This window comes from Condylura cristata, unplaced genomic scaffold, assembly GCF_000260355.1.
Source record: "Condylura cristata isolate star-nosed mole 26May11 unplaced genomic scaffold, ConCri1.0 scaffold00003, whole genome shotgun sequence".
In the NCBI taxonomy this organism is placed as follows: domain Eukaryota; kingdom Metazoa; phylum Chordata; class Mammalia; order Eulipotyphla; family Talpidae; genus Condylura; species Condylura cristata.
Window position 1 is genome coordinate 29,542,466 of NW_004567104.1, and position 10,740 is coordinate 29,553,205.

Below are 10,740 nucleotides of genomic sequence, written 5' to 3' on the forward strand. Positions count from 1 at the left end.
TGCCTGTTCTGCTCCTCACTCTGTCTCTGGTGAATCCTCTCACCCTCCGCATCTCTGGCCTGTACCCCAGTTCTGTATGAATAAATAAATAATAATTTAAAAAAAAGAATTTGGAGAAAGGAGCATGGATAAGCATTTAGATAATAAAAGATTTGTGTGTGTAGGTGTGTTTAACATTTGACTTTTTTTGTGTTTTGATGAATTATTATTATTATTTTAAAAATAATATAATAGCTTATTTTTACATCATTTTGTGACTTTTTCCATCTCAGTTGTAATCCCCATGGGGTTCCCATCACCAAATCACCCGTGTGCCATCACCACAGTCCAGTACACTACCCACCCCCCATTTTTGATCCCATTCCCCACTCCACCCCCCATAAAATGTCTCTGGTTTATAGTTGTTCATTATTTTTTTTTTCCTCACCTGGTCCTTTATACTCCTGCTATGAGTGAAACCATCTGATATTTTTCCTTTTCTTTCTGGCTTATTTCACTAAGCATCATCTTTTCCAGCTCCATCCATGTTGCTGCAAAAGGCATGTGTTTATCTTTTTTGATTGCTGAGTAATATTCTATTGTATATATGTACCACATCTTTTCAATCTAGTCATATACTTTTGGGCATTTAGGTTGTTTCCATGTCTTTCCATAACATTTGACTTTTAACTAGGGAAAACAAAGAAATATCAACTTCAGAAGCACAAGAAAGAGCTCACCTAACAGCAATTAACATGAAAAGGGGGGTTTAATTGACAACAGATTCACTAGGAACAGACTGCAGCAGCTGCCAGTGGGCTAATATAATCCTGTGCTGCATTAATTGAGGTTTAATGTGCAGACCAGGGGCAAGAATAGCCCCCACTGTATGCTGCCTTGGCCAGATCCAGATCCTGTCTCAAGCCATGCTCTCTCTAAGGACCCTTCTTTAAAAAAAAAAAAAAAGATTTATTTATTTATGCATACAGAACTGGGGTACAGGACAGGGGTACAGGACAGGGGTACAGGCCAGAAGTGCAGGGGCAGTGAGAGGATCCACTAGAGTCAGAGTGGGGAGCAGAACAAGCATATTGAGAAGTACACTGCTGAGGGGAGCAGCAGGCCAGACAGGAGAGGTCTGCTGTGCCATGTGGGTCACCTCAAGGGCAAGGACCAAAGTCTCGCTGAGGCAGCCATGGCCAGCTTTGCAGTGATGTGCTTTAACCCACTGTGCCACCAGGGAGGGCCAAGGAGCCTCCTTTTTTTTTTTTTTTTTTAAAGATTTATTTATTTCTGCATACAGAACTGGGGTACAGGCCAGAGGCTCAGGGGTGGTGAGAGGCTTCACCAGAGACAGAGTGGGGAACAGAACAGGCAGATCGACAAAGTACACTGCTGAGGGGAGCAGTGGGCGGGTCAGGAGAGGTCTGCCACACCATGTGGTCACCTCCGGGGCAGGCGGGAATAGAACTCATGCAGAGGTGGCTTTAGATTCTCAGTGCTGTGCTTTAACCCGCTGCGCCACCAGGGAGGGCCCAAGGAGCCTCCTTTTAAAAAGGCCTTGACAAACTGGAATATGTCCTGCAGTGTTACCACATCACATGAGACTACAGAAAGGTGATGAAGTTTTGTCTGGAAAATGGAAAATTTCTTTTGGTGTAGAAGAGTCATACTTCCAGAGGGAAAAAGTGGCACACTAGGTAGAAGGTTAGGGAGCAGCTCTTACCTCAATGAAAGAAAGAAATTTCTAAGGATCAAAGCTTGGAACAATGGGAAAGATGACTTTGTGAAGTAGTGATCTGGTTGTCTCTGAAAGCAATCTAGCAAGGCACTGGATGGAAAGCTAAGCAGACCAGCATTTTTCAAGCTGCTTCAATGGAGTGGCACCCCAGGAAGGCTGAGTGGGGTAAGAGTAGGGGCTGAAAACTAGTTTAGAGGGACAGAATACGAGATGGAACTCCACCATTAATTTAAGCATAGCAGTTCAATTCTTATTTTTTTTAAAAAAGATTTATTTGTTTATGCATAAAAGAACTGGGGTACACATATACCAGAGACATGTTGTGGGGGTGGAGTGGGGAATGGGATCAAAAACGGGGGGGGGGGAAGGGAGGGAAATGCATGGGACTATGGTGGTGGCACAGGGGTGATTTGGTGATGGGAAACCCACGGAGATTACAATCGAGATGGAAAAAAAATGTGCAAAATGATGTAAAAATAAACTTTTGTAATAATTTTAAAAAAATAGAAAAAAAAAGAACTGGGGTACAGGCCAGAGGTGCCAGGGTTGGTGGTGGTGGCGGGGTTTGAGAAGATTTACCAGAGACAGAGTAGGGAGCAGAACAGGCACATGTACTGACATACACTGCAGAGGGGAGCTTCGGGCAAGATAGGAGAGGTCTGCTTCATCATGGGGGTCAGTCTCCTGGCAGGGGATCGAACAGTGGCTGCAGAGAGCTTCAGGGTGCTGTGCTTCAACCCTTGTGCCACCAGGCAGGTCCCAGTTCTTAGGTTTCTAAGCTATTTCTATTTCTGAGTTCCCTCTGAGTTATTCCTTAAAGCCTCTGCTACTAAAAGCAAATATTGAAAACCACTGGAGATGAAGGCTCTCTCACCAGCTCAGGAGGTGAACCCTCACCATGATGACATTATTTCTATGAAATACAGATATACTGTGGCCTTTTATTGTAAACCTTCCTGTAACCCCTGGCTCTGTGGCCCTTAGTCTGGAGTCTAGGGGTTCACTCTCACTGCTAGCTATGCATTTAGAAAGCATCTTACTGAAGACCTTCCGAAGGAAGTTAGTGAAGTTTGGAGCAACTAGGAAAACTTTCAACAGGCAGTCAGGTTTCAGTTTGCCCTCAACAGGTTATTTGTTCACATAAAAGGGAAAGGAAAAAACATTCCTGAGGAGAGAACCATCACCCAGTGACCTCTGAAAACAAGGGCATACACCGGGACAGCACTGAGGAAGCAGACACAGTCTGAAACACACATCTTTTCAATGAGGTGGTAAAGTATTTCATCCCAAAGCATCCTGTCTGTTGACAGACAGTTATAACTTATGAAGAGCAACCAACCATCCTGGAGGCAATGTGATGTTTATTTTGTTGTGGTAGGTGAAGCTGTCAGGAGCCAGAGGCAGTGAGGCTATGTGGATATCTCCTTCAGGGGAATAAGTGTGTTAATTGCTAAGGTCCAGGAAAGATAATTCCACTTCTTCTTTCTGTGGAAAAAGCTCCTCCTCAGCAGGGTGTGTCAAGAGCTGACCTGAGGAAGAAGCTTTGCTCAATAGGAAATGAGCTATGGTGGTAAATGAGGAAGCCCTACTGGGCTTCAGTTGGATGGTTCTGAATTAGAAAATGAAAAGAATGTGTAAAAGTGAACACAAATGTGGAAAATTGGAAAGAACCCACATGTCCATCAATAAGACCCTGGTTAAATAAATGGTGGCGTGTGCATGCTATGGCATACAGTGAAGCTGGTGGCAGTGGTCTGGAGACATCGCCCAGTCACACGATGAAGTGTGTGTTTTCAGGGTGGGGGGAGGGGGGGAGGGGCGGGGGACAGGCTGCCAAATAATGAGTATATTATAATCCCATGATTCAGAAAAGGTAACAGTAAAAACTTTTGAAAGATCATCACAGTCACCTGTGGAGAAGAGGGTAAAGTTAAAAGCGGAGGTTGAGGGGAACATGGATGGGATTTTAAGTTTTTTAAATTAAATTTGTGAATGGTTTGAATTTTTTCCACATCCTTGGAAGAAATACTAGTGAATACTTACCAAGTGCCAGCATTAGCTAAGTGTTTTAGGCTTGTTAATTTATTTAATCTTCCCAAGGATTAAATGTTCCAATCTCTGGACAAGATAGAACTATCTCAGATTTAATGGTATGAATGTATAAGTACACTAAAGTGTAAGCAGGCTGAGACAGGGGAAAGGAAAAGATAGGCAGGAGGGCAAGAGAGCCTGGAGCACCATACAGTCCTTATGGGAAAGGCTGGGGCCACAGACTATGACATGTGAGCTGTCGATGACACTGCTTTTCAGTGATACAAGCCTTACCTGTTACAAACACATGCCCATCTGTTTTTCACCTTTGATCTTTGTAACCTCTTATGAGCAATCGAATACAGATATACCCAGTTTACAGGTGCAAAAACCAAGGCTCCAGAAGGTTGTGGCTTGGTAAATTACCAAATTGGAAACTCCTAATTCTCTTTCCAGGGCTCTTGAATCAGAAAGAAATTTCAGCCACATTACAACCTGATCCATCCTTTTACAAGCCTAGGCCTGTAACAGCAGAAAAAAGTGCAGCAGAGAAAAATCCAGATGTTAAGGGTGGCAAAGGGGTCCTGACTAGGACCCACCTAGAGGATGTCCAGGTGGGATGACAGAGCAGAGACCCTGTTAGCCAAGAGGTAACACAAGGGTGCCAAGGTCACAGGTTAGGGAAAATCCGTCAACCAACGGTCCAGGCAAGAGTTGATTGGGCTTTTCTCCTACCTCTCCCCCTACACCACCCCCAATTTCTGAAACCTTTTGCTTACTCTTCCCTTTTCCCCTTTTGCTTTCTTTTATAGAATTGAAAAGTGGGAAAATGCATGATTTAAAAATTTAAAAAATATATTCATTATGCATACAAGACCTGGGGTACAGGCCAGAGGTGCAGGGGCAGTGAGAGGATTCAATCAGCCTGTGGGGAGCAGAACAGGCTGATTGAAATACACTGCAGAGTGGAGGAGGAGAGGTGAGACAGGAGAGAGGTCTGTCGCTCTATGTGGGTCACCTCCCTGGCCTGGGGTCTAACTGGTGCTACAGTGGCTGCTGATAGCACATAGTGCTGCGATTTAACCCTTGTGCCACCGTGGAGGGCCCAATGCATGATAATTTTAAAAGAAGTTTGTCCTACCAATTGGGTTGAATTCATTAAAAGTTACAGTGGGGATTATTTGTGTGGAGGTGGATGGAAACTAGACTTAAGTTGGGGACCATAAAAGACACAGAAGTATAATGCTGTAACAAGTGAGACCTACAGAACCTTATCTCCAAAGTTACTTCATTAAAAATATATTTAGTTAATTAATTTTTAAAAGTGCAAGCAAGCCCTCTAATTCATTGAACTTCTCTCTACTTTATCTCCTAATCAGGATGGGTGAAGTTCTAGAACTCATTTGCTTTGCTCCTTAATTAAATCTAATCAATCTACTTACTGCTTTACTCAATCTGAAATTCTTTTCATATTCTTTTTACATGCTGGCACCAAAGCAGTTGCAGATATTTAGATGACCTCCAGCTGGATTTTTTTTTTTTTTTTAAAAAGATTCATTTATTTATGTAATACAGGGCTGGGGTACAGGCCAGAGGTGCAGGGGCAGTGAGAGGATTCACCAGAAACAGAGTGGGGAGCAGAACAGGCTGACTGACAAAGTACACTGCTGAGGGGAGCAGTGGGTGGGTCAGAAGAGGTCTGCTGGGCCATGTGGGTCACCTCCCGGTTGGGGATGGAACTTCTGCTGAGTGACTTTAGCTTCTTAGTGTTGTGCTTTACGCTGCTGCGCCACCAGGGAGGGCCCCCAGCTGGATTTTTAAATCTTTCCCATGGCTTTGTTTGCTCTATGGTCACATCTCCTAAAATAGCATATTAATGACACAAATACATTGCTAATACTCCCCAAATCCATGCCTTCCAAAGAAGGAAAAGTAGAAATGAAAAATATACAATTCCCTAGAATAAATAAAATTTCCTGCAGTATATGATAGTAGTATGAAGGAGAAAGCATTGAGGAAGTAAGAGAATTAACAATTAAAAAGTTAGTGTGGCCTACAAGGAAGCACGTCAGTTTTTGCTTCAGAGGGTAGCATTTTAATTTTACATTTTAGTTTTCTCGACTGCCCCTGGAGTTCTAAGTATCACCACCAGGGGACAGGAGTGCGCCGATGTTAGATGGTTTGTATACTGGGGATTTGTTATTCTTATTGCACAGATTAAGAAATGAAGACATGGTGGAGTAAATAGTAGGTAGTCTAACATCATATGAGTGATTTGAACATTAATTTCAGTAATCCATCTGCTAGGTAGGCTCTTTAGAGTTTACTTGTGTTTATAGTGATGATTTCCACATTTTTTTTTTCAATATTTACAATCCCCTTTTATTTGAAGCAATAAATTAAGGACACTTTAAGTAATAGACTGTAGCTTCTACTTTTTGCTATTTTCTCTCAGATATTTCTTACTTTTTTCATTAATAACTCTTCTTTCATTCCTGTGCCATTTCACTCCATTCCCTTAAAATTCTATTTTCTCTAATTTACTCCTAATTTTTATCACTTATCACTCTTCACCCCTATGTCCAATATCCAAGAGATAGCCTCATTTCCTTTCATTAAACTTGGATTTCCAGCTCTCAGTTAAGAAATCATCTCTATGACAGATCTGTTTGTGGTCTCTATAATTTACTTTAGAGATGTAGCAAACTGTGCTATGTAGTCACTGTGCTATGAATGTGTATTTAATTAGATTGGCTCTATAAGCTCAGAATGACTGGATGCTTTTAGCAAGAACATAGCCTCAAGCGGTTGTTTGTAAGCAAGGCCTGCTATCTAATGTTTCTGATTTCTGTCACACAAGAGGTTTTGTTAATGAGCATAATGTTGGTGAAATTAGTGCCCCAAGATGTCTGAATTTTCTGCGGCTGTTTGGCCAGGGTCACAGGCCAGTGGCCACACACTGTAGACTGGCATTCTGGGTTCATCTCCTAAACGGTCCTGTCATGCATCCAGCCACTGACTGAGAATAGCTGAAAATCTTAAGCTGACACACTGGTTGCTGGATCCTCACAGGAAACTGATGTTTCATCTATTTCTTGTAAAGTAGGATTAAAGTAGGATACGTACAAGGCAAGAGACCTGGGACTTGAAGGCTGCTCTGGTACCAGCCTGATAGCAAACACCGTGTGGCCAAATCTGGGCCAAGACTTGTTCTTGTTGCTGCATCAAGTTTGAGGGTCAGGAACACAGGGCCTCATCCGTTCCCTACCAGACATAGTAGCTCTGAACAGCCCAGTCACATTAGGTGGGTTCACAATATTTTACTTATATCCTGCTTTGTTAAATCCTATCAGTATATGTATCTGCATCTCTTCCTTCCATGAAGGGAAAACCTAAGGGGAAAGGAATTGTCACCTATATTCTTCTTCCACTCAGCATTTGTTGGAGAAAACACTGGTTCCCTCCTTTCTGTTATTTCCAGTCCTGTTTCCATGGATCCATTTTTTTTCCCCGTGGATTCCTCATGGAGACCAGCACTCAGGTCAGCTAATTAGTAACCCCCTTAGTTCACTGAACTGGGTTGAAACACTTGGGCAACTCACTCATTGAAAAAATTTTATATCATATTTTGGGAGTAATAGTATTCCTTAAAATATTAGATAAAATTGGCCCTCCCTGTTGGCTCAGAGGGATAAAACACAGCACTTGCAAGCTAGCCAGAGCTGCTTCAGTGCAGTTTCTATCCCAGCCCAGGATCAGGTGGGCTGACCTCACCTCACCTGCCCACTGCTCCCCTCAGCAGTGTGCTTGTCAGTTGGCCTGTTTTGCTCCCCACTCTGTCTCCGGTGAGTCCTCTCACCGCCCCTGCACCTCTGGCCTGTACCCCAGTTCTGTATACATAAATAAATAAATCTTTTTAAAAATAATTAAAAAACAGGCCCTCCCTGGTGGCGCAGCGGGTTAAAGCACAGCACTGAGAATCTAAAGCCGCTTCCGCATGAGTTTGATTCCCGCCTGCCCCGGAGGTGACAACATGGCGAGGGGACCCGCCCGCTGCTCCCCTCAGCAGTGTACTTCATGGATCTGCCTGTTCTGCTCCCCACTCTGTCTCTGGTGAAGCCTCTCACCGCCCCTGAGCCTCTGGCCTGTACCCCAGTTCTGTATGAACAATAATAATAATAATAATAATATAATTAAAAAACAAATGGCTAATCTTGTATTAAAAATAGATAAAATTGAAAATAAATTTAGCCATTTCAAAATTTATTTATTCTCTTAATTGAAGAAACAGTAGGATCTTCCCTGTCAGGTATTGCCTCTGTAGTTACTTTATTTAGTCATTATAGATGGCTATATTTCCATATCTCTTCTAACCTTCTAAGGAGATATTTGTTGATTTTACTGAGTCCCCAAGAATCAACCTCAGAAATTACAAAACCTTTTTCTCCTCCCTGCTTTGTGCACTGTTCATCTCCACATTCACTACTTTGGACAAGACTTTCATCACTCTTGCCTATATTTTTATCATTGTTTGTATTGGTTACTATTGCCTCATAGTTCTTGTTTTATCAAAGTAAAGCAAAATGCATTAACTGTAGATGTACAGTTCAGTGAATATATACATGTATCTACATCTGTGTAATACCATCATGGATGCGATGCAACAGGTCTCCTGTACCCTTGAAATCTCCTTATTCCCTTTCCTCATTAATACCCAGCTTCCCAAAGCTCTCAACTACTCTGATTTCTACCACTATAGATTCTTTCCATATTTTCTTAAACACAATAAAATCAAAACTGTATGCACCCTTTGGTACCCACTTTCTTTGTTCAGTGTAGGGGGGTGGGAGTAGCCCAGTGCGGCATGTAATGTCAGTATGCTCTTTAATTTTGCTGTGTGGTATTCCATTACCTGAATATATCACAGTGTGGTGGTTATCCACACTGTGGGTAGACTTAGCTTGCTGTCAGCTTTTGGCTATTATGACTAAAATGCTAGAAATTTCTTGCATATGTCGTTTGATGGACTCCTTTTCCTCCAATGTGTAATAGGAATGGGATTGCTACGTTATATGAAAGGCATATATTAGATTAATAATACAATCTTAAAATTCTCCAACATTGCCTTAATTTATATTCTATCCAGCATGGGTAGAATTCAGTTGTTCCATATATTCATCTGTTTTTTTTCAATTTGAACCATTGTGTGAATATATATTCTCAAATTATTATGGACTTCATTTGCATTTTCTTCATTTCAGCATCTTTTTATATGCTCATTTGTCCATGTATATATCTTCTTTTGTGAAATCTTATCTGTGCCTTTTTCCTATTTAAAAAATTTAGATTATCTTTTTCTTATTAATTTATAGAAATTCTTCCTATAATCTGAATAACATGCATTGTTATTCAGAGTGAAAAGTATTTACCTTCATTATTTGGAAATCTTCTGTAAGGAATATCTATCTTTTTTTCCTCACCTACACCTATTTAGCTGCTCAACCATTTCTTTTTATTAGTATGGACAGACACAGAGCAAAGCAAGGAAGAGTGAAGAATGGACTCAAAAACAAACACACAGTTGAATGGTGTCAGGGCATAAGTCTTTATTCCTCTTTTTCTACTTTCTTGAGATTTTGAGCCACAGAGCCTAGACTAAAGTCTTGCTTGGATGAGCAGGTCCGTGATGAACTGATGTTCCATATCGCTTAGCTCTGGAAATAAGAATAGAGATGGCTGTTGTATAGGTTGGTATTATGTGGCAAATGCATAACGGACACAGGAACAGAAGCTGATTTCTCTGTTGGAGGAATTTAACTTAATATTACATTTACAAAACTGAAGGCTATATATTTAAAAGATCTTATATTACAATATGCCACACATAATTCTTGTAACTGCCCCCAACTATCAAGGATTACCTCAACCTTCTCCCTTAAGGACACTGATGAATCAAGGAGAGTGGAAGGTCTGGAAAATGGAAGTGAAGAAGAGTAATTTGTAACAGCCATTGCAGTTCATCTGAGTGCTATGAAGACAGCCCAGGGGCAAGGGAGAGCCAGAAGCACAGCGCCTCCCTGAAAAAAAATTAATTAAACACTGCAAAGGGAATCTTAGGGAGCAGGGAGGCACAATGTCATAGGGAGTTTTCTGTGCAAACTTCAGGAGAAGCACAAGAAGAAGCACCCAGAGGCTTCAGTCAGCTTCTCAGAGTTGTTTAAGATGGGCTCAGAGAGGTAATAGAAGGTGTCTGCTGACAAGAAAGGAAAGTTTAAAGACATGGTAAAGGAGGATAAGGCTCTTCATAAAAGAGAAACGAAAATGTACGTCCCCCTCCAGAGGGGAAACAAAAGAGAAGTTCAAGGATCCCAAGGTCCCAAGAGGCCTCCTTTGGCTTTTTTCTTGTTTTGTTCTGAGTATCACCCAAAAATCGAGAACATCCTAGGTTCTCCGTTGATGATGTTGCAGAGAAACAGAGATGTGGACTAACATTGCTGCAGATGACTATCAGCCTTGTGAAAAGAAGTATGCTAAGCTCAAGGAAAATTACAAAAAGGATGTTGCTGCATACAGAGCTAAAGGAAAGCTTGGTTTGGCCCAAAAAGGGGTCATCAGGGCAGATAAAAGCAAGAAAAAGAAGTAGAGGGAGATGAAGAGGATAAGGAAGAGGAAGATGACCAGGATGATGAATAAGTTCTAAGAAATTTTTCTTCTTTTTCAATGAAGCATTCAGCCTCCTTATATACAGCTCACTCCTTATTTAGCAAACAAAGAAAAAAGAAATATAAAGCTATGCAAGATTTGTTTAAAAATATATTTTAAAAAACTGTATGGGGGGGGATAGTTGACAAAATACTCAATGTGTTTTTTAGAGAGTTCTGTCCTGGTCATACTTTCAGTAGTCACTAATTGTCTAGTACAGCTTGGGGGCTGTAAATTGTCATGGAAATTTAAAGCAGGGGCTAGTTGGTGCACAGCACAAATTAGTA

General features: G+C 41.4%; 1 pseudogene; it reads left to right on the forward strand.

Annotated features, from left to right (window-relative positions):
* The first annotated feature begins 2,578 nt into the window (after positions 1-2,578).
* On the forward strand, positions 2,579-10,444 carry LOC105854151 (annotated as a pseudogene).
* Positions 10,445-10,740: the final 296 nt, after the last annotated feature.